The sequence below is a fragment of the Phalacrocorax carbo genome, chromosome 10 (genome assembly GCF_963921805.1).
Source record: "Phalacrocorax carbo chromosome 10, bPhaCar2.1, whole genome shotgun sequence".
Classification (NCBI taxonomy): domain Eukaryota; kingdom Metazoa; phylum Chordata; class Aves; order Suliformes; family Phalacrocoracidae; genus Phalacrocorax; species Phalacrocorax carbo.
The window spans coordinates 26,232,803-26,254,905 of NC_087522.1; the positions used below are offsets into that span (position 1 = coordinate 26,232,803).

At 37.4% G+C, this 22,103-nt stretch overlaps 1 protein-coding gene across 3 annotated transcripts in view; it reads left to right on the forward strand.

The window, feature by feature from the left end:
• Positions 1-22,103, forward strand: part of FUT8 (fucosyltransferase 8) — a 135,977-nt gene that overhangs the window by 31,389 nt on the left and 82,485 nt on the right. For 2 of the 3 annotated variants that reach the window (XM_064462712.1, XM_064462714.1), the window contains exon 3: positions 17,476-17,569. The exons of the other annotated variant lie outside the window; for it this stretch is intronic. The gene's annotated coding sequence lies outside the window, so the exon portion shown is untranslated. The remainder of the gene's footprint in view (positions 1-17,475; positions 17,570-22,103) is intronic. 3 annotated transcript variants of the gene reach the window in all.

The window sequence follows — 22,103 nt, forward strand, 5'->3', positions numbered from 1 at the left end:
CTCAACTTAGGGTAGAAATGGAGTCAACAAGCTCATTGTGTCCGGTTTTGATCCGTGCACTTAATGCATGCAAACAAATCTACCTTGCCAAATTGGAGAGTCCAGAAGAAAATAGTACTGATGATCAGAACGCTGGATCCATGACCTGTGAGGAGAGGTTGAAAAAATCGAGGCTGAGTTAATACAGAGCATAAGCGCTGCTGTTCTAGGTCTTTTGGAACACCACAAAACCTAATACACTTACATTTTTACCAGTGGAGATTCATGCAGTGTGGTTTGTGAAGCACAGCAATGGACTGGGAAGACCATGTCTGTCTGTGGAAGATCATAAAAAGTGGTAAGACGCATAAGCTCGTGTGATCTCATCTTAGAGGAGAGGGGTGGTCTAATAACCTGATAATCTTATTACATTTTATGATTTAATGTCTAGTTTCTAGGTGTTTTTTTTTTTTTTTTAATTGGGTCTTTTGTGCATGGAGCATAGGGAGAACAGCTTTTTACAAAAGATGCCCAGAGCAGCATAGAATCTCTTTCTGCATATTACAGTAAGTTTTTTTTTTTAAAATTTAAAATATTTTTTAGCTTAAATATTTTCTTCCAATAGAGCAAGTAACTTTTGATCTTGAAGACATCTAATTTTAAACTTATATATTCCAATTCTAACACATTGACTGTAAATTTGGGAGAATTATAGGTGGTAACCTGGTGGATATTATTTGACTATAAATTAGGAATATTTTTATAGTGCCTGGAAAATCAAATTTCAAATATCCTTGATAATCTATACATTTTAAATGTCTGAGATTAGACTGTTAACTAAATTAAAACTAAGTGTTGACAAATTGTTTAAGAACACAAATCAGAGGAAATTGCCAGACAAGAAGTCTGTTTTGTCTGGCATATGTTTCCTGCTTCACAGGGTCCTGCAGTTAAATAGGTGAGGAACTATGTCACAGGGGTTTTTGTTTTTTAATATGAAATGCAGAGAGTTGGTATAGGCGATTCTGATGACAGTATCTGTGAGCTAGAAATTTTTATCTAATATTATAATTTTAGATAAAATGAACTGGGGGTGTTAGTCTTACACAGTATTTGTTGTTTATTAGAAGAAATTATAGTTGACATGGAGAGAAGAACAGGATATAGATAAATGCCAAGGGTACACCTACAATATAGAAATATTCTGCAGTTGTTTTGGCTTTGCTTTTTTTTTTAATCATGTAATCATACTACACTGATAATTCAGTACTTCTTTATTGTGTCTAAGTTTGGATTATGTTAAATGGTGGGTAATAAACACTCCAGGAATTGGCAGAACCTGTTAGCATAGGAAAATCTTTATTTAATTGTTTTTTGACTGTGGCCTCTGGTTTTTTTTTGGGGGGGGGACTTCTTTGTTTTTAAACAAATGTTGAAATAACCCAAATATAAAAGGAATGAGAAAGATTAGATGCCTTGCCAGTATGTGGAAAAAATCCTGATCAGGGCATAGGTTAATTATAGGGTGATCCTAATGATACTGTCTTTTAATTAGATTGAGTTTTCCTGAAGATATTTGTTGTAACTCATGTTAACTGTATTAAAATAGTTGATCAATTTATATGGGGGTCATTCATTCTTAATGTGTTTGAATTGCATGGATGACTTTAGTAAAAGATATGTGTTACTTTGGACAAAGTGTGTGGTTCTGATGCAAAAAAATAGGAAAAATTTTTAATGATCATTGGATTTCAGTGATGAGTGAGTGGGATGTCAGGTTATGTTGGAAACAGTATTAACAGAGTCTGTATAAACAAATTTTCCTCACCAAGCTTTTTTAATTAACCGTAGCAATACTTAGCTGAACAAAAGTTTCAGGAAGCATTGTGACTGCTGCAATTAGCCTTCATTCATACTATTAAAAAATAGGCTTGTAAGTGGCTGAACTTAAATAGGCTTTTTATTAAAAACCTCCTTGTGATATGGCCATGGTTTTTAAACCAATTTATTGGAATAGGATGAATGTAGATGTATAGCAAAGCCCACAATTCAATATTTTGCCAGTAGAAGTAACACTTACTTACGGTAGCTTTGCATGTCCCAGTTTCAAAATTCAGCTTTTGCTGATAAAGCCAAATCTAGTATTTAAACAAAGTTGTTTTATAAATGAAGAAAGTCTCCTGCTAGCATTGTTTCACTCTGTAGATGCCACATTCCCTGTCTTGTGAAATAACCTTTCATTGATGTTCCTCACAGTGTTTGTCAGCAATTGGCTACAATTTCAATTGCCTAATAATTACTGTGAATGGAATCAAGCTGCTGTATTTAAAATTAACCAATGTGTTTTGGGTAGCTTTTTTCCTGCTGCATTCAGTGTAATGTGAACTGCACAGATCTTTTCAGCACACATGAACTGTAGAATCATGCTGGTTGGAAGGGATTTCCATTTAGTCCAGCCCCTCAGTAGCAGCTCCAGTTAGAACAGCTTGCTTGAGTCTGGTTTTCTATATCTTCAGGGATGGAGGTTGCATATCATCTGTGAGCTGCTGCAGTGTTTGACAGTCCTCATAGGTTTGGGGTTTTTTTCTTCCTTTTATTGAGCTGGAATTTACTGTGTTCTAAATTGTGTCCGTTTTCTCCTGTCCTTCCACTGGGCAGAAAAAAAGTGCAAACCCATCTGCTGAGTACTTGCAAGAATACCTCTGGGTATATCATAGTTATATAAGAGGACCAAGAAAAGCATGCAAAAGTTGGGTGATAAAGGGGGCTTCTAACAGAAGAGGAGAAGAGAGTAAAGAAAATGCTGGTGCTGCTGCCCATGCTTTTGACTTTCTGATGCAGTTTCATGCTATCCCTGTTTGGAATACATTAGGAACATTATTACCAGAAAGTGGATTTCTTTCAGGACTCAGGAGAGGGTACCATATTAACATCCATGAAAATTAATTCACTGAAAGGGGATGTGCCAGAGGATACGGACTCTTAGAGAAGGCAACAAGGCTTTGGATACCAACGTGGGGCCTGACAAATGGGTGAAGTGAGTTTAAGGAGGTAGCTTCTATTTATTGTTTTTATGTTCTTGTGGAAGCTCGCCTTTTACCTCCCCTCCCCAGCAACATCATCTGGCTGTAGCTCTGACTATGTGATAAGAAAAGGAAACTAAAGAAGTAGCTCTCAAAGCATCTTAAAAACCTAGTTGGCCATAGAAAGCCAATGAAATTAAAGCTGTTGTGTTCTGGCAACCACATGGAATTTCTGGCTATGTATTACCAAATAGGTTAATTGCAAACAAAAATATGTCCCAATCAAGGCTGTAAAAATAAAATACATTGGAGATCTGAAATACTTGGAAAGCGAGATAGCAATTAGTTGGCCAAACAAACTGATTTTTAAGCCAGATTTGGGAGGTAAACTGTAAGTATGAATGGTACAAAAGGCATTTATTGATTTGTTTTTTTTTTTTTTTAAAGTTTTTTTCCCTGCTTGTGTGGTTTTAGAAAAGTTTTGAGCAGATGGCTTTTCCATTCCATGGAGTCATTGAATCATTTAGTTTGGAAAAGACCCTTAAGATCATTGGGTCCAACTGTTAACCCAACACTGCCAAGTCCACCACTAAACCAAGCACCACATCTACACGTCTTTTAAATACCTCCAGGGATGGTGACTCAACCACTTCCCTGGGCAGCCTCTTCCAGTGCTTGACAAACCTTTCGGTGAAGAAATTTTTCCTAATATCCAACCTAAACTTCCCCGGCGCAGCTTGAGGCCATTTCCTCTCATCCTATCTCTTGTTACTAGGGAGAAGAGACCAACACCCTCCTTTCAGGTAGTTGTAGAGAGTAATAAGGTCTCCTCTCAGCCTCCTCTTCTCCAGACTAAATAATGCCAGCTCCCTCAGCCGCTCCTCATCAGACTTGTTCTCCAGACCCTTCACCAGCTTCGTTGCCCTTCTCTGGACACGCTCCAGCCCCTCAGTGTCCTCCTTGTAGTGAGGGGCCCAAAACTGAACACAGTGTTTAAGGTGTAGCCTCACTGGAGCCATGTATAATGCTTACCAGGATTGCCTTCAGTATCATACGGCAGCCATAATCACCACTGCCTCTAAAGGTCTGGCCATTTTTAGTGCACTGTATCTACATTTGTATCTTCAGCTACTCAGCAGTTTACCATGCAGCCTTTGGTATCTGTAAGCTGTCATGAATGGTATACAGTTCTCTTGAGGGTGGTGACAAACTGCTCCTGAAACAAACTGATCTATTTTGGAGAGATATAATGGTACTTGTGTTCTCCTCCCTGACTCTCCCTTGTTTAACATGAACAAAATAAATCTGTGCTTTCTGTCAGTGGCTTTTGGTTGAGTTATCATATACTTGAAAGACTGACTTTGATTAGGAGAAGGGAAGACATATTTTAGTGAATGATTTTCTGAGCTTCTTTGGTGGTAAAAAGGCTACTTGGCAAGCAAAGGTGGGAGGTGCAATGTATTAGAGGCAGTGCAACAAGACTGTTTAGTAGAATGTCCACATTAGGTGGAAAAAAGGAAGAAGGACTGCCATTGGCTTTGCAGATGGAACTGAGACCTCATTTTACGGAACAAACGTGTTACAGAATACTACAGAAGAATCCCAGTTCAGTTCTCTGTACCGTACTCCCCTCTGCCAACAGATTATCAACACACTCTTACCAAAGTCAGCATGTTACTGGTAAGATTTTTGTCACAAATTCTATGTAAAATACAATGTGTAACAGTAACAAGAATATTAAAATCTATGAAATCCATCCTTGTCTCAAGGCACTACCAGCTCCTTTTCAGCCAGTCAAATGCATATTAAAGGGGCATGTTGCATCTCCTTATGCGGTAGTTGTATCATTCCTTTCTCCTCTTTAGACACCATGTAGAATTTCATCTGTCAGGCTAAAGGTAGAATCCTTCAGAATGAATATTGGCATTGCAATTCTGCCACTGAATATGTGCCTCTCCAGGAAAAATGCTAATGTTTTCACTAAGTCCTGTTTTTTTTAAAGACCATTTTTTTGCACCTTCCTGCCCAACTATGTTGATATTGATGGTATTCTTTTTTATAACCATAGAAAAGTACTCCTTTCCCTTCTATCCCTAAGACTGGCTTAGGAAGGTGGGACTGCTGCATGTGTCTCTCTTCTCGATCAATCGCATTTTAGAAATTCCATTGGCTTAAAGTGTTCTTTTTCTGCATGTTACAGTTGCAGTGCTGTACAGGAGGTCATGTTTTTACTGGCTCTTTATATGTACTGACAGCTATTTACTTAGTATTTCCCTTCGAGTAGATGATCTGGTGACTGATCATAATCTGGGATTGCAAACTTCCAGAGGGCAGTCATTCCATTTTGCCCTGTTGTCAGATAACTTTGATCTTGTCAGCAGTGTTACATGGCAGTCGTGTTTGGCGTGAATGTAATCTGAAGGTTGTGAGGAGATTGCTGATCTTATAACTTCGTGCTTTTTTTTCACAGACCCAAAAGCACCACTCAGCACTGTGCAGCTGGTCAATGAATGCTTGCAGCAGTTGGTGATTTTTGTGCTTCATTTGGATCATGCATCCTTTCTTCTTGATTATCTTGTCTTTATTTCGGTGTGATTTGGTAGTTGTTGAAGACAAACAAATATGGAAAAATTATGTATACTATTGTTATATGCGCGTAACAGTCATCTGAGAAGAAATCATTCTTCTAGAGGTGACAGAATGAAAACTGGTGTGGTGAGCCGTAGGTATTTTAAAAGGGGGACACAAAAAACAATGAATGGAGTTCTAGGAAGTGGAGTTTTCATAGTTTCCTGAATGCTGTGATTAGCATCCCACAGAGCATTGTAAAACAATGTGTTAATCATATCTTAGGCAGTGATAAAGAAGGCTCTGGAGTATCAGCTGGATTGTGCACCTTTCTGTGGTTACAAGATTCTGTGAACAGGAGCCAGAATAGTTAGAAAAACAAGTGTGTGTGCGTGCTGTGCTGCGCCACTATTAGCAGCAGTATGGGAACCAATGCTTTCTGGAATAAAACTTTTCCTAGTGTAGCAATACTATTCAAATAGGTTAAGTTATTTTACTCAAAATATTTTATGCTGCTTGTATTTTTCTGTTACTAAACCATTTCTGTTTTAAATTAACATCCAGATTAAAGATGCTTACACTAATTATGCCCCACTGTTTCCATTCACACAATTCATCTAGTTGTTTTCAGTCTGCTGATCTCCATGTTTGCTTACTGTTTTATAATGTTGCTTCCTGTTTTAACTGGGATATTCCAGAAAACGAATTTGCATATACCTGGAATCTCTGTTTTTCAATTTGTAATTGTTGTTGCTATTAACTAATAGATAATTTTTTAATTATGATATGAAATGATTTGTATTATGAACCTGAATTACTAAGTTCTGTTGGAGGGGAAAAGTTAACTAATTCTGATACTTCTGAAGTTATTTTGCAAAAACTGAAGATAGAGCATTCATTCTATCGCAGTGCTTCACGATGTATTTGAAATGGTACATTTCTGAAAACTGCTTCTGTTCTGAAGCATACGCTTTAAGTCAAAAGCAATGGCATTTACATGTACTCTGAACATACTACAAAATCACTAAATGAGAACTGTTCAGCTCCTCTCCAGATTTTTCAGCTAGCAGCTTGTATCTAGTTTTAGCTGTTCGGTACAATAGCAGCATTCCAGGGAATGTTGCTAGACTGTGACCAGTGTAAAATAATCTGTTGAGTTTAGGAGTATTTTATAGCAACATATTTTACAATGGATTATTATTTTGATGCCTTGCTAGAGCAGGGAGCATAGCACAAAGCAAGGTCAAGAAAAAGGAAAACTCCAGCTCTGTTCAGAAAACTAGTGGAATGCAGTTCATGCATTCTAATGGCTTCAGAGAGTATCTTAATAACAGAGGCCCTCCACCACTCACTCTGCTTTTATTTCTACCGTGTGCCTTTTTGGAGCAGTGATCTTTCAGGCTTGAATTCTGCAAATCCCTCAAAGTAGGCAGTACTTGATGGTTTTGCCCATTTGCCTTATATCGAAGGATTGCTTGTTGCCTGCATTTCATTTATCCCTTTGCATCAACTTTTTTCTACTTCATTAATGGTTGTAAATTTATAATCTGGAGCTGGAGTTGATGGCAGAAAGCAAGAGATCTTTTCCTAGTGCATGCCAAATATAGTAAGTAGGTTCTGTAAGATTTTCTAAAAATCTATGGATTTTTTTCCAGCTCTGTATGTACTGAGACTCAAAAAAGGCTGTAAAGAAGTATCAGAAGAATTAACTTAACCTGATTATTTTCTGTATCAAATTATCAAACTTTGTTGCAATTTAGTACTTCTGTACAAGTATGCTGCTTCCAAATCTCCTTTCCCTGTAGATGCTCACTAAGTCATTGCCAGCTGCTGCGTTTAGTGTCTTGTACTTCAACAGGATCTTAATCTGTGCCGTTTCTTTAGTGACCTTAAAAGCATGTTATATGCCCATATGCACAGAGGAAAGTTTTTTGTGTTTTTCTTTTTTCTTTCATTCTTAATCTATATTCTTTTTAGCAGACATAATATTTTTCCTGTTTTCTTTTTTGTACACACCAACAGTATTTTTTTCTGAAATGCAATTTATTCTGTTACTCTGCATATTGCTGAGACTTTTTTTTATTTCAGTCTTATTCCTGGCCTGTTAATTATGAGTAGTCAGGTGTTTCTTTAATCTAGGAAGACTTGTGTTTATGAATTTATCTTTCTTCAGCAGCTAAGTTGCTCAGTGTGACTGCTTGTTCAGGGTTCTTCAAGGCAAGAAAAATTTTGGCATTTCCCCCCCCGCCCCCGTTCCTCTGTACCAGTTCATGCAGTCAAATTCTGGAGAGGGTTCTAGGTTTTTCTGTTGTGTGTGGGGTTTTATTTATTTTAATCTTTCCCACCTGTTGTTTAATTATACAATATTAAGGAACGATCTTTAAAAATACACTTTTCCTAAGTTATTTTATAACAAGCTAAGAACCAGGCCATTGCTAAAATTTTATTTTATCTTATTTTTAGTATCAAATATGAGATTTATTTTGGGATCATTTTGGTAAAACTGGTTGCAGTGCAGAGTGTTTGGGAGAACCTAATGTTCTTCTTTATTGTCAGAATAAGTTGTTCCCTTCTACTTCATTTTATTATTGGTAATGATCTCCGGAACATTTTTAAATTATCTTAATTTCTAGAATCTTCAAAACTATGAATATGTAAATAATGTTTGGATGATGTGTCATTGTAATGGTTTATTTAGTTTCATGCCTTTTTATTTATGTCCCAACATTCAGCGGTTTGGTTTATAATACACTTTTTTTGCCAAGCAGAGATCTGAGAGAATGGGGCAGGAGAGAAGAGAAAGCATAACACTTAAAACAACAAAATGCCCCAAACCAACAAACAAGCAAACTAAGAAAAAAAACTAAGGAAAAACAAAAAAAGCCCGCATTGCATGTGGGAAAGCTTCCTCAACAGAACTGTGAAATGATGGCCTGCACTGCTCCCTGGAAATGTGCTAGGATATAGCTTTATCTTAGCTGGTTATAGTTATACACTAGGACCAAATCCTATTCATATGTGTATATAGAACTGACTTTGTTGTGTAACTAGTGCTTCTATATTTCTGGTACAGAGACCCATATAATGTGATGTATGCAATAGAACCTTATTTTAAAAGAATTCCAAAGCTGCTCTTTGAGGCAAAAGTTTAACTTCTGTACCAAGCAAATCTGGAGAAACTGTGGAAAAAAGAGTTGTTGGATATGTGTTTAAGTATGGTATACTGAAGAAGAGCCTGATCAATGAACTGTAATGAAATCGCCTGTTCTGGCCAGGCTCTTCAACAATCACTTAGAAAAATCAGTCTCTTCAGAGAAGAGAAACAGTCTTTTTGTGAATTTGTAACTCCATAAGGGAATAGAAAAACAGGAATATATTGTTATTTTTCACAATAGAAACAGTGTAATGCGAAGATTCATCTTATCTTCCTCACGGAACTGTGCTGAGTCACGTGTAGTTCATCATAAGATTAAATTATCTAGAACGCAAAGTCTCTTGATTTTTTCCCGAATAGAATCTGTATAGGAAACTTTAGCATTATATCTGGTTCTAAATAATCTTGACATAATGTTTACATTTTCAGAGTAATTTTTTTGGTGTACCTCTGTAACATAGGTTAGGAGCGAAGAAAGTTTAAAATGAGTACATACGGAGATTTGGGAAGAGGTCTTCCTGTGGTCAGGTGAAAAAAATAACTGAATTGTACTCAATGAGCCTGTGCATGTAGCGTTTCGTGAAGATATGGCTGTTTGTGTTACTCACTACATTATGTGGAAGCCTTTTGGAATGTTATGTGAAAAGACTAAAAAAATTACTTTAGACTAAATAAACATCAAGCTGAATTAGATAGTAAATAAGTTTTTGCACACACCCGCCCCCACCCAGCCCCATGTTCTGTATTTGATGGATATTTTTTTATGTGCACTTAACTAGCAACTAGCAAATTTTTCAGTTTAGTTCAGTTTGTTCTGGTTCAGGTTCAGCACATGTCAAAACACTGCTTTAAGTTCATTTCTGGTTCAGTGATAACTAAGATTTTGGGTGAATTTTTAGATGGAGTTAATTTCAATTCACTGCATTAAAGGTGTAATTCAAACCAATGGCCTTGAATGTTTCCATTTTCTTGGTTATGATCTTAATATGCGTTGCTTAAGAAAAAGAACTGTGAAGCATAATTTTGTCAGTTGTTGCTGTTTATTGAACATAAATACACAAAAATAAATTATTATGTGAATATTCTTATACTATTTTTTAAAAGACTGTTCTGGCTTTTGACAGCACATGAATATTTTTATACTTATGCATAACCAAGTTCCTTTATAAGTTTATTATTATTTAGTAATCAGAAACAGATGAAAACATTCTTTTTGTTGGTAGATCTGGTTGTCAGTACACTATTATTTTGGCTAGTATTAGGAATCCCTTTTACAGTTTGGAAAATGTTTACAGATCTGTTAAAAGCAAATCAGGACAGTGATTTTTTTAAAAAAAACAACCTGGAGTTGAATTTTTGATCAGCCAATGCTATTTTAGGCTTCTGTCTAGCATCATTGATATAAAAAGGAAGGTATAGGAGTATATTTTAAATATATGTTCCACTGCATATGTGTTTTTAAAAGTTTCACATGTTGTGCATGACTGAAATAAAGAAATGTACTTAAACTCAAGGTTTTTTTGGTTAATGAGAACTGGATCTCAAAGTTGGATGTTTACAAATTATGCAGGCTGATTGTAGAATACAATTCAGTCAGAATTCTGGTGGCTGTTTGATTCAGTCTTTGTAAAAGCATATGGATCTGCAGAAGGCAAGAGCTGGAGAACTGGTATATGTGAAAAGTTCAATTGAGCATAAAGGATCCTTTCTAAAGAAGGAATCCCAGTGCTTGTTTTGTTCGTAGTATTTTGTTAAAAATGTGGTGATGGATGGAGAGTGGCAAGAAAATCAGTTACCGCTTCATCAGTGTTATTTGCCTAATTTCCAGTGTCTGTTTCTCCATGTACTGCACTTCTGGGATATTTGAATAACAGACATTAAGAAGTTTTAGTATCTGAAGCATATAGTGTTCCGTGAACTTTGAAAACAAGTTTTAGTATCTTAATTGACTTTTCCCTCCCCTGACAGACTTGGAATGTAATGCTTTATGATTACTTAAATTTTAAATAAATCCTGTGGGTTTTGATGTTTTGGCGATCTCAATCTTATCCTCTATATAACATGATTAGAAATAGTCCAGGCACTATTGCACTGAGAATGGGGTCTTGGTATTGTGTTCCCTGCCTTGATAAGTGAATTTAGTAAATGGTTTATTTATTTGACATCACTTACACAAATGCACATAAATAAAAAAAGGAAAAGTGAATAGTTCTCCTCCAAATCGGTGACTGAATATTATTCTGAAAATATTAGAAATCACTCAGACCCATTTTGGAAAATTAAAATGTGTGAAATCACATAGGTAATCAGGGGTTCTGTTCTGTTTGTTTCTGAGAAATCTTGTACATTGATTGCAGCTGACACTTTGGCTATGTACGGATGCTTCTGTGAATGTCCATTGCAGGATCAGGATTGAAGTTAGGGGCGCAAAGTGGGAACAGTAAGTCCTTTGAATACAGAAGGACCGAATTATACAAGCAGCAGCATGTGACACCCTGTGAGCACAGATTTATTTATGACACTGTTTTGAAAAGTGCAGTCTGCCTATGCTTTAAGTCGTAAACGTACGCATGAAATGGTGTGATTTGTTAATTAAAACATAAGCACAAAGGATTTCATTAGGATTTCATTAGGATATAACAATCATAGAAAAATGCGTTTACCTCTTGTAAGTCAGGAGGCCAGCTAATCAATCCTCTTGCTCATACATGGCATTAATTTGTTATTTTATTGTGATGAACAGAAGTATTTCACTCACCTGCAAGGGACTGCATGCCTGCAGAAAGGACATTTTAAAGCTAACCATAGGAACTGTTTAGGAAGAAGTAGCAGTGTTTCAAACAATCAGTGTGTATTATGTCAATATTTTGTGTTGTGTGTAGTACTTATTGTTCTCAGATTGCTTCTGTGTTTTAAGGGATATATTTTTTTGGGAAACTGTACTGGTTGGAAACAAACAATTACAAATTTTCTTTTATCTTGTTTTCTGAACAGCCTGCTTTTTGGAGCCCTTAACTGTTTTGTCCTAATAATACCCTATTATTTCATAAAAAAACATAGCAATTACTGCATTTACAAAACTATTGGAATTTTTCAATCAATTTGCTATGAGGAATGGCTAGCTCTCTGTTTAGGACAAAGTTATCAGACAAAATGTGTCTTGTAGTAGTTTGCTTCCTGTAAGTCCCGGTACTTATAAATAAGCCTTTTTATAGGCTACAGGTAAAATGTTTCCTGTTTTATTTTACCATCCAAACAACTTTCAGAACATTTCTTCTGTAGAAATGCTTAGGCTGTATGATATCCCCTCTTCTTTCTCTGGCTTCACATGACTGGTCACACATTGTGGCTTCTTTCTTTTTATGGTTTGCTGCTGCTTTTCATAAAAAGAATAGTGTGAAAGTGGTCTTAAAAGTGTATTTTATTTTCTCTACTGACTTTTAATCTCTATTAGCATTGACACAGTAAGACTTAGTTTTGCGAAAGGTAGCCCTGAATTCTCCAGCAATGTGGGTTTGTTGACTATTTGCAGAATTCCACTCACGATGCCTACTTCCAAATGCACATACACGCACTATATATCATTCCAGCCAACTCACTTATAATTACTTTTGAAATTGTTTCAACAAAAATAGTCTACCTAACTGCTGCTTCAGAAGTTCATGAGCATTATATTTGGTATCTTGAAGACTCTTAAGAACTGTATCAAAGCTCTGGGCTGAATTCTGTGCAAGTGTTGATTTGCTGTTTTGTTTCAATTTCCTTCACTTTTGTTCTTCACTTATACAAACAGATTTTCAGCAATGACTATGGCTTATAAGATCCAGACAGAAACAGTCAGCTGTAAAATTAATTTCATCTGAGCTTTTGTCTGAAAAGCTTTCCTGTCTTCCTCAAATGTTGATAGCAGTTACCTGGGGAAGAAGTACAAGCAAGCAGCCATGATCCTTCTAGCTTACTTTCGGAGCTTCCAGAATCTGGGTCGTTCTAAAACAGATGCAATGTAATATCCATGGATGGATTTTTCTAGCAAGAATATTTTTCTATTTTTTAACATATCCAATTTTTTAAACTCAAACACATTTTAATTAGGTTGAATTTCACAATTTCATAGTGCCTTCTGAAAATCCAAATATGTGACATCAACCAGTTCTCCCTTAATTTCATGCTAATTTGATTGTTCTTAAAACTTAGTCACCTTCTGAGGCAGGACTTCCCTCACAAAACCAATGCTGATTATTTCCCAGTATCTTGTGTTTATCCGTGTGCCTATTATTTCGGATGTGTATTGTAGTTTCCTCTTATTCACCTGATGTAGAAGCCATATTTACTGACCTGTTGTTTCTCAGGTCTTCCTTAAAGCCTTCTTGAAAAACTGATGGTCATATTCTATTCCCTTGTTATGGAATATTAAGTGATAAGATACTGTAAAATTCTTAACAATTTTGTGTTGCTTACTTGAGTTCCATTCAAATAAGTATGTGGACGCAGTTCTCACAGTTTGGTCCTGATGATTCATTATTAGCAATTTTACTGACATTTAAAGCTGCAAGAATTCTTGTCTTCTTTGTGAAGAAGATCTCAATGGGAGGATCAATTTAAGTTCCTTCATAGTAACTGCTAATGCGTGTACTTAATTTAGCTTTCCTGCTGTGGTCTTGTATTAAAGTTATACTGTTACAACTGAAACATCATTTGGCCCTACAGAATCTATGTTGAGTCTTTTAGTTCTATTGTGCTTTAAAAAAGTTTTGCTATGGCTTTCATGCATGTAAGAATTCGCTTCTCAAAAATTCTGTAGCCTACCAATTTAGAATCTTCCAATTAAGCTTCATCACCACCTCTCTGCTTGGTTTATATGAGTCGCAGGGAGCAAAAACCAGGTCATTATAATCTTTTGTAAAGCAGCTTAAGTTGTACTCTAAAGACTTCTTTTATACTACTTCCTGTGTTGTTTCTGGGAGTGGGTGTGGTCTTGAAGTTACCAGCTCCTTCCCAGCGTTTTCTAAAAGACTGTCCAGCTTTGTTATAAAATCCTCTGTCTCTGCACTCAGCAGTCATATCACCATAGGGCCTTCAGTGGTGTTAAACAGCTTTTTACCTTACATGAGTGATGTTTTAATGCCTTACTGTTACAACCTGCCCTCTTTTACCCTTTAGAATCCCTGTCATCAAAACATTAGTGTCTATGTAAGAAAGACATTGGTGTCGTCTACTATCAGATTTATGGGACCATTTCTGTCTCAAAACTTTTTCTTCTCATTGCCCCTTGACTTGTGAGCCCAGACATGGAATCTCTCAAGGTCTTTAAAAATCTGTTCGGTGTACTTCTCTGTCTAAAGTATTCTGATTTTAGCAAATGCAACTTCAAAAAACAGTACTTCACTTCTGAATACCTCAAGGTAGATGTGTATACTGTTTGGGGTATTAGGGGGAAGCCACTGCTCTCCACTTAGCTTCTGCTGCCATTTGTTTTAACTGGATATTTGTAAATTGTTTTCTTGATTCGTTGTTGCTTTTTAGTTTTGTGGGTTATGCCAGTAGAGATGGAGATCCTTTATCCTCCTCCCTTCCTGTAGAGCTGAACGTCAGTGCCATCCAGACTCCCCTTTACCTTTCTAGGTTGTTCTGTCCTGAGCCTCACTTTGCGGAAACAAGATCTGTCAGAGTGGCACTAGATTTATTTTCAGTGGCTGGGTCTTAGCCAGACTCTTCAGCAAAAGATTTCCCAGAGCAGGTAGTAGGTCCTGCAGGATGTTGCTCAGAACCATGGAGAGCTCTTTCAAATACCAGTCTGGAGAATAATGGGCATCTTTTTATTTGTTCTTGATATGGTTGCTAAAATTAGACTGAACTGTTCAGAACTAAAGGAAGTGGAAGGGAAGGACTAAAAAAACTACACTGAAAGTAGGAATATGAAGATAATATCTGGTATGAAAAGGAGTAGATATAAGAAGTGTAACTTTTAACTTCAAGGAATTGTGAGACACTACTGGAGGACTGGAGGTGGTGAGCGGCTGCGCCACGTGCAGTTTATTTTGGAGGTTCACACACACACCACCCCCCCCCCCACCCCCCCCCCCCAGGTTTCGCGCCTCTCATTGTTTTCCTTTCCATTGCATTTTTGTTGTTGTTCTGTTTTAATTATTAAACTGTTCTTATCTCAACCCATGAGCGTTACACTTCTGATTCTCTCCGCTGTCCCGCTGGTGGGGGAGTGAGCGAGTGACTGTGTGGGGCTGAGTTGCTGGCTAAACCACGACACTTTATTAGCAAGTGTAAGAAAGAAGCAATTCAATGTCAGAAATTATTCCTTTTTTAACAAAAGTTATATCCTGCTATAACTTCCATACTCTGTTCTTTTATTATATTGGTTCCACTCTTCCTACTTCCTTTTGTAAACAGGTTTCTGCAAGGGCTATCAGTGTATTATCAGCTTATTACTCTGCAGGAAGAGCATGCTTGATGCCAGAGCTGATGTTTGAATTTTTATTATTCATTCTTGACTGTGGCTATATTAGATTAAGGTTGTGTGGAGTCAATACAGTAAACACTGCAGTAAGCAAGAGTAAATAAACCTTCTCTCTTACATAATTGTCCTGTACATGTGCTAAGATAACTTTTGTCTTACAAAGACATTTGGTTAGTTCAGCTATGTCACAAAAATTGTACGCACTTTTATTTATTACTGTATCTAAACCAAAGGAGTGTTTAATACTTTCAAGCAGTATTTGTTTTTGTTGTTGGTGTAAATCTTTTATCAGAAGAAAGAACTTTTTAAAACTATATTAGTTCATAAACTGTTACTGTCAGTTAAACTGTTAAACCGTTAAAACTGTTTTAAGGTCAGTGTTCTGTGTATACCTTCAGACTAAAAAACCAAGTGGTATGGGCATGGTTCTCTCCAAAACACAGCCATTGTGATAACCGAACCACTAGGTGTTCATGTAGTGTAATTTTGAGAATGTTTGGTCTGTGATATTAAAATTACTTACATTGTTGGGTTGGGTTTTTTTTCCCTGATCTCTGACCAGAAGCTTTGTGGTTCAAGCAGGATTAGTAGTAATACTTAACTTTGTTTTCCATTGTTTTATTGTTTGTTTTGTTATAGAAATACATTTAATAACTAGAGGGGCATGGAACCCTGTGTTGGCCATAATTTTGATGTGGTTCTGCCTAGGCTTTCTCCTTATAATTAGCTCCTCAAATGAGACCAAATGCTTTTTAATTAAAAAGTGCCAAGTTTTACTAGAATAACAGTTATGATAATTGCAAGCTCAGTGAATAGGGAAGACAGAAGAAAAGTGGGTTGTTCTTTTTTTTGTTAACGACATTTTCCCTGCCCATGTTATCATTGTGAGTATGCTGTTGCTTCCACTTGGTTACAGTTAGTTCAGTGACTTTAAGCTGTGAATTACACAGTGCCCTCTGATCTGCTCCCTGTTCCTTACTGCAGTTTCTTTGCTTGGGCTGCAAGCTCCTGTACCAGAATTTTCTCGACTGTCATATTGAACAGTTTCTTGAACATCCCAGATCTAAGCATAGTCAGGTTATCTCCAAGGAATGCAGATTGCCTCTCTTTCTCATGGTCACAGGTCAGGAGTCCCTGCCTGACCCAGTCATCTTAAAGAAGCATTAAAATGATTGTGAACAAGCAAGCAGAATGCTTCCTGCATCTCTAATACTGTCTATCAAAAAGAATGGAGGGCACTTCTAAAAAGTATGAAGCTGTATACATCTAAAGGTATTACTAGAATTCACAAAAAGCAGGGCTTGGAACAATATGTATGTTGTCTCTAATAAATATTAAAATGAACAAAGAAGAATTTCATTATGAGACCTGAGTTATGTTTTTAGGTTAAGAAGTTATGAAGAGAGCTTATGTTTTTACAAGATAGGAGGAATTTTCTTGAAACTTTAGGAGTTGTATTCTTCTGCTATGGAATTCTTTTAAAGGGCTATTCAGTTTATTTGGATTTTGTTTTCTCCACTTCTACAGATTTGTGATTTTCCAGTTGCATTAAGCGATCATTCTAGTGACTTTTAATATTTTAGTTAAAAGAAAATTAGTTTTCTTTGCAAGGTTTCCTTAACATATTTACACTTTGTATAAAACATAATGTACATGAAAGACTGTAGATGAAATCTCTTGTATTCATTTTATAAAAAGTAGGGTTAAAATAAATATTCCATCCTTGACTTCTTTTTTTTACTCCAATTTCAAAGTTTTGACCAGTATTTTGAACAGGTAGTAATGCTTAGAAGTGGGGAAATAATTATTTGACAAAGCTGCTAAATGGCTGAATTACTTTAACTTATTATGCAGATTTATACCTTGCATTCAAAATTTGTAACTGGTAACATTCTTGGTGTCTGTAAATATTAATGAATTCAACTTCAAACATCACTTTGGGGTTGGCAAATACTAACACAGGAAACTGGGGCCTGGTGAGACTTGCTTGTACAAGTTACACACTAAATCAATAGAGACCCTGAAACATTCTTTGATTTAATTCTTTGATTGCTAGATACACATTGTATCTAATCTAGGTATAATGAAAGATGGTAGTTAAAAACAATCTGGTTAAGTAAGTAATAAAATATCACGTTTCCTACTTTTTATTTTAAGACGAAGAATTAAGTTCTTAATGTTATGATACAAGGGCAAATCAAAAGGAAGATGTTCTTATAGAATGTGAAACACTTTTGTTTGAATGTGAAACTAAAGGAATCTTTTTTTCCTTTAAACAGTTATTAATTTCACTGCCTGCTGGACTAGTGGAATTACTTGTTAACTTCCAAGCCTATGATGCAGTTGTGTTTATTTCCTGCTGTCATGGAGAGGGTAAGCTGTTCTTTGGATGTGTTACGAAGTTATGATATTTTAAAATTTGCTGCTATTTATGTGAAAGATAATATACATTCTACATTTACATGTTATGCATTTTAGAAATTTTTTTTTTCACACCAAAACCTGTAAAAAGTGCTGATTAAATTAAATTTCTGAGGAGTTCTGTTATTTCACAGAATCACAGAAGGGCTGACTTTGGAAAGTATCTCTGGAGGTCTTCTAGTCCAACTGCACTGCTTGAAGTAGGGTCAACTAGAGCAGGTTGCTCAGGTCTGTGTCCAGTCTCCAGGGGTGGAGATTTCACTAACCTGCCCAGCCTGTTCCAGTGTTCGACCACTAACAGTAAAAAGTATGTTATTAGATTTAAATAGAATTTTGTGTTTCAGTTTGTGCCTACTGAATAGAATAGAATAGACTGTTTCAGTTGGAAGGGACCTGCAACGATCATCTAGTGTGACTGCCTGACTACTTCAGGGCTAACCAAAAGTTAAAGCGTGGTATTAAGGACGTTGTCCAAGTGCCACTTAAGCACTGACAGGCTTGGGGCATCGACCACTTCTCTAGGGAGCCTGTTCCAGTGTTTGACAACCTTCTTAGTAAAGAAATGCTTCCTAATGTCCAGTCTAATCCTACCCTGGCATAGCTCTGAACCATTCCCAGGTGTCCTGTCCCTGGATCCCAGGAGGAAGAGCTCAGCACCTCCTTCTCCACTTCCCCTCCTCAGGAAGCTGTAGAGAGCAGTGAGGTTGCCCCTCAGCCTCCTTTTCTCTAAATTAGACAAGCCCAAAGTCCTTAGCTACTCCTTTAGAGGACATTCCTTCCAGCCCCATCACCAGTTTTGTTGCCCTCTGCTGGACACGTTCAAAGACCTTCACAGCCTTCTTAAATTGTAGGGCCTAGAACTGCACACAGTATTCGAGGTGAGGCTGCACTTGTGCTGAACAGAGTGGGATAATTTTCTCTTTTGACCAGCTGGTTATACTGTGTGTGATGCCTCATGGCTGCCAGGGCACACTGCTGGCTCATATTGAGCTTGCTGTTGACCAGCACCCCCAAATCTCTTTCTGCAGGGCTGTTCTCCAGCCACTCCTCTCCCAGTTTATACTTGTGCCCAATGTTACTCTGTCCTAGGTGCAGAATCTGGCCTTTTGGCTTGATAAATTTAATCCTATTAACCATTGCCCAATGCTCCAATCTATCTAGATCCCTCTGCAAAGCCTTCCCGTCCCTCAGGAGAGTCAACAGCACCTCCCAGTTCCGTATCATCAGGAAACTTGCTAATTTCAACTCTCGCATCCAAATCGTCGCTAAATATATTGAACAGAACTGGCCCTAGAATTGAGCTGTGAGGAACACCACTGGTTGACAGGTCACCAGCCAGACGTAGCCCCATTCATTACAATCCTTTGAGCTTTGTCCTTCAGGTAGTTCTTAAACCAGTGCACCGTTAACCCTCTCATCCCACAGTTGGGCAGCTTGTCCAGAAGGATGCTGTGAGGGGCAGTATCAAAAGCCTTAGTAAAATCCAGAAGAATTACATCAACCACACTGCCTTCCCTTCATCTGCTAGGCAGGTGACCTTAACATAAAAGGACATCAAATTAGTTAACAGGACTTTCCCTTGGTGAACCCATGTTGACTGTGCCTGATGACTGCATTATTCTTTAAATGTCTTTCAGTAGTATGCAGTGTAATTTTCTCCATAATTTTCTCCATAATTTTTCCAGGAACTGAGGTTAGACTAACAGTAGTAGTAGTTCTCTGGGTCTTTCCTCCCTCCCTTCTTGTAAATTGGAATAACATTGGTTAGCTTCCAGTCAGTGGGGACCTCCCCAGACTCCCAAGACCTTTGATAGATGATTGAGAGGGGTCCTACCGTAACATCCACTAGCTCCTTCAGTGCTCTGTTGTCTCTATCAATTGCCTCTTGTGAGTGGTGCCCAGTAGTGACAGTTCAAGAGCCTTGCTCTATTGTCTTTACTTCCACACATCAGGTATTTTTATAGATTGATACATATAAATATTGGTGTGGGATACGTAGGACATATATCCTGCCCGAGCTTCCTCTTCTCCCAGCTCTCCCAGCCTTTCCTTGCATGGCGCATTCTTCAATCCCATAATAATTTTTGTCACCCTTTGCTGCACTTGCTCAGGTATGACCATGTGATATACTAAAAACAAAGAACTTCATCCAATGTGATACGTTGTATAAAATAAGCTATCGTGGGAACTTTCAATAACAAACTATTTATCTGATTACCAAAAACAAGTAGCTAGAATTGTCTTGGAACAATCTTCTCTCTCTTTCACTTCTTACTTTACAAAATATTTTGAATCAAATATTTGTATCTGCTATGAACAGGGTTTTTTTGGGGAAAGGAGACATTTGCAGTAACATCTCCTGACTAAATGACATGAAAGTTGATAAGCTTTTTCTTTATGGAAGGCATTCAGACCTGTGGTAGATAAAAATCCAGGAAGTTAAGATTTTTTTTTTTTGTTTGTTTAAAAATTACATTTTGTTTTAAACTTACATTAACAGTGATGGGCTGGTGGACTATACCAGTAACGGAGGCCACCACACAACAGGCTATATAAAACTGAAGTAAAAAGCGAGTTTGTGTCTTAAGGAAGAGCAATCTTGGTAGCAACCAAAGGAATACACAGAAGAGAATGAGGAGAGAATGTGTCTTTAACACAGTAATATTTAGTCATGGTCCTTGAAACGTTGTTTTCTAGTTTTTACGACAGAACTTTGAAAGGGAATAAGGTAAGCAGGTAGAAAGATTTAGTCAGTTCATTGTCAGCTCAAGAAAATCTCATAGGTATTTGTGAAAGAAAGAGTTCTTATGGTCAGTGCAGGACAGGAGAAATATTAAAGAATATGTTCCTGTCATTGTTAGTAAATTCCTAAAGAAGCCAGATAATGGGTAGTTTAGTGAAGAACCTTAAATATCACAAAACGATCTTGCTTGTGGCATGGGGAGCTGGAACCCCTTGAGCCTACAGAGATATTCAAAGAGCTGAGGTTATAAAGATACAATATAAAACCAGGAGTATATATTTGTTGGTTTCTGTTGAGTGTAAATGAGAGAAGCATGGACAGATATCAGTACCAAAGAAAAAAATATATTCATCTGGATACAGTTGGATGAAGACTTAGATAATGTTTGCTGTTTTGAACAGCAAGGAGATAATGTAAAGGAATATAATAAAGTAATATTAGAAATTTTACTGGGGTGAAAAATTAAGAACTTGTTCAGTAATTGCCCCAAGATAATTATTCTGGATAACAACTTGTGCTGGTTTTGGCTGAGAAGGGGTTAATTCTCTTCACTGTAGTGCCTGTGGTGGTCAGGGACCTTTCCAGCTTCCCATGCTCTGCCACATGGGCAGGAGGCTGGGAGGGGCGGGGCCACGGCGGGGGCTGCTGACCCTGACTGGCCAATGGGATGTTCATTCCATACCATGTGATACCATGACCAGTATATTAATGGGGCAGTTGGCATGGGGGGGCAGTTGCGGCTTGGGAAGGGGCGCGGCGTTGGGTCGGCAGGCGGTGAGCGGCTGCATCACGTGCAGGTTGTTTTGGTGGTTCGTTCCCCTTTCCCCCCCACCCCGGGTTTCGTGCCTCTCATTGTCTTCCTTTCCATTGCATTTTTGTTGTTGTTATTTTAATTATTAAACTGTTCTTATCTCAACCCATGAGCGTTACGCTTCTGATTCTCTCCCCTGTCCCACCGGTGGGGGAGTGAGTGAGCATCTGTGTGGGGCTGAGTTGCTGGCTAAACCACAATACAACTCCAGCGTTTGCGGTAGTTTGAGATCACTGATGATGATGAGGAGGTGGCTTATAGGAAATAAAAGAAGTGGATGTGTTCCTTAGTTAATTTCCTACAGTATTCTGACTGAATCTAATTGATTCTGATTGTAAGGAAGATGGGAAATTACACTTACTGTTCTCTCAGCCTCAGTTTGTCTGCTATTCGCCTCCCTGAAAACTCCAGAAAAGCAGTAGCAACCTTGTTTTGGTGACTTCTGTCAAGTCTTCACTGATCATCAACCATTTTAGGGAATTTATTGCTGCTGCTTGGCTTGCAAATACAGCAACTCTGGAGCTGGCAGTCAGCTCTCAGTGTACAATCTACATATGTTCATATTTTGCTGTTGACTTTATTTTGGTTGCATCAGTAATCGCTACCTATGACTGTAGGATAAAATTAGTTGTACAGAGCAACTACCTCTGTTTGAAGCTGCAAACAAACTGTAAGTATTGACTTCCTAAAAGAAGAAGCAATTGGCACAACAAGATTGCTTACTGGACATTCTGAATATTTGTCTGTTTTTCCCTCTGCCTTCCTTTCTGAAGGTGTTTTCATTTCAAAATCCTTCAAAGTTGTTTTCAGCTATAAAATTTTATGAAGTTAAATTGAGAAAAGTTCTGTGTTGACCATTTGAGAATACACACTAGAGCCTCAGAAATAATACCAGTATCTTTTAAGGTTCATTTGTCCTCTGCTTTGAATTT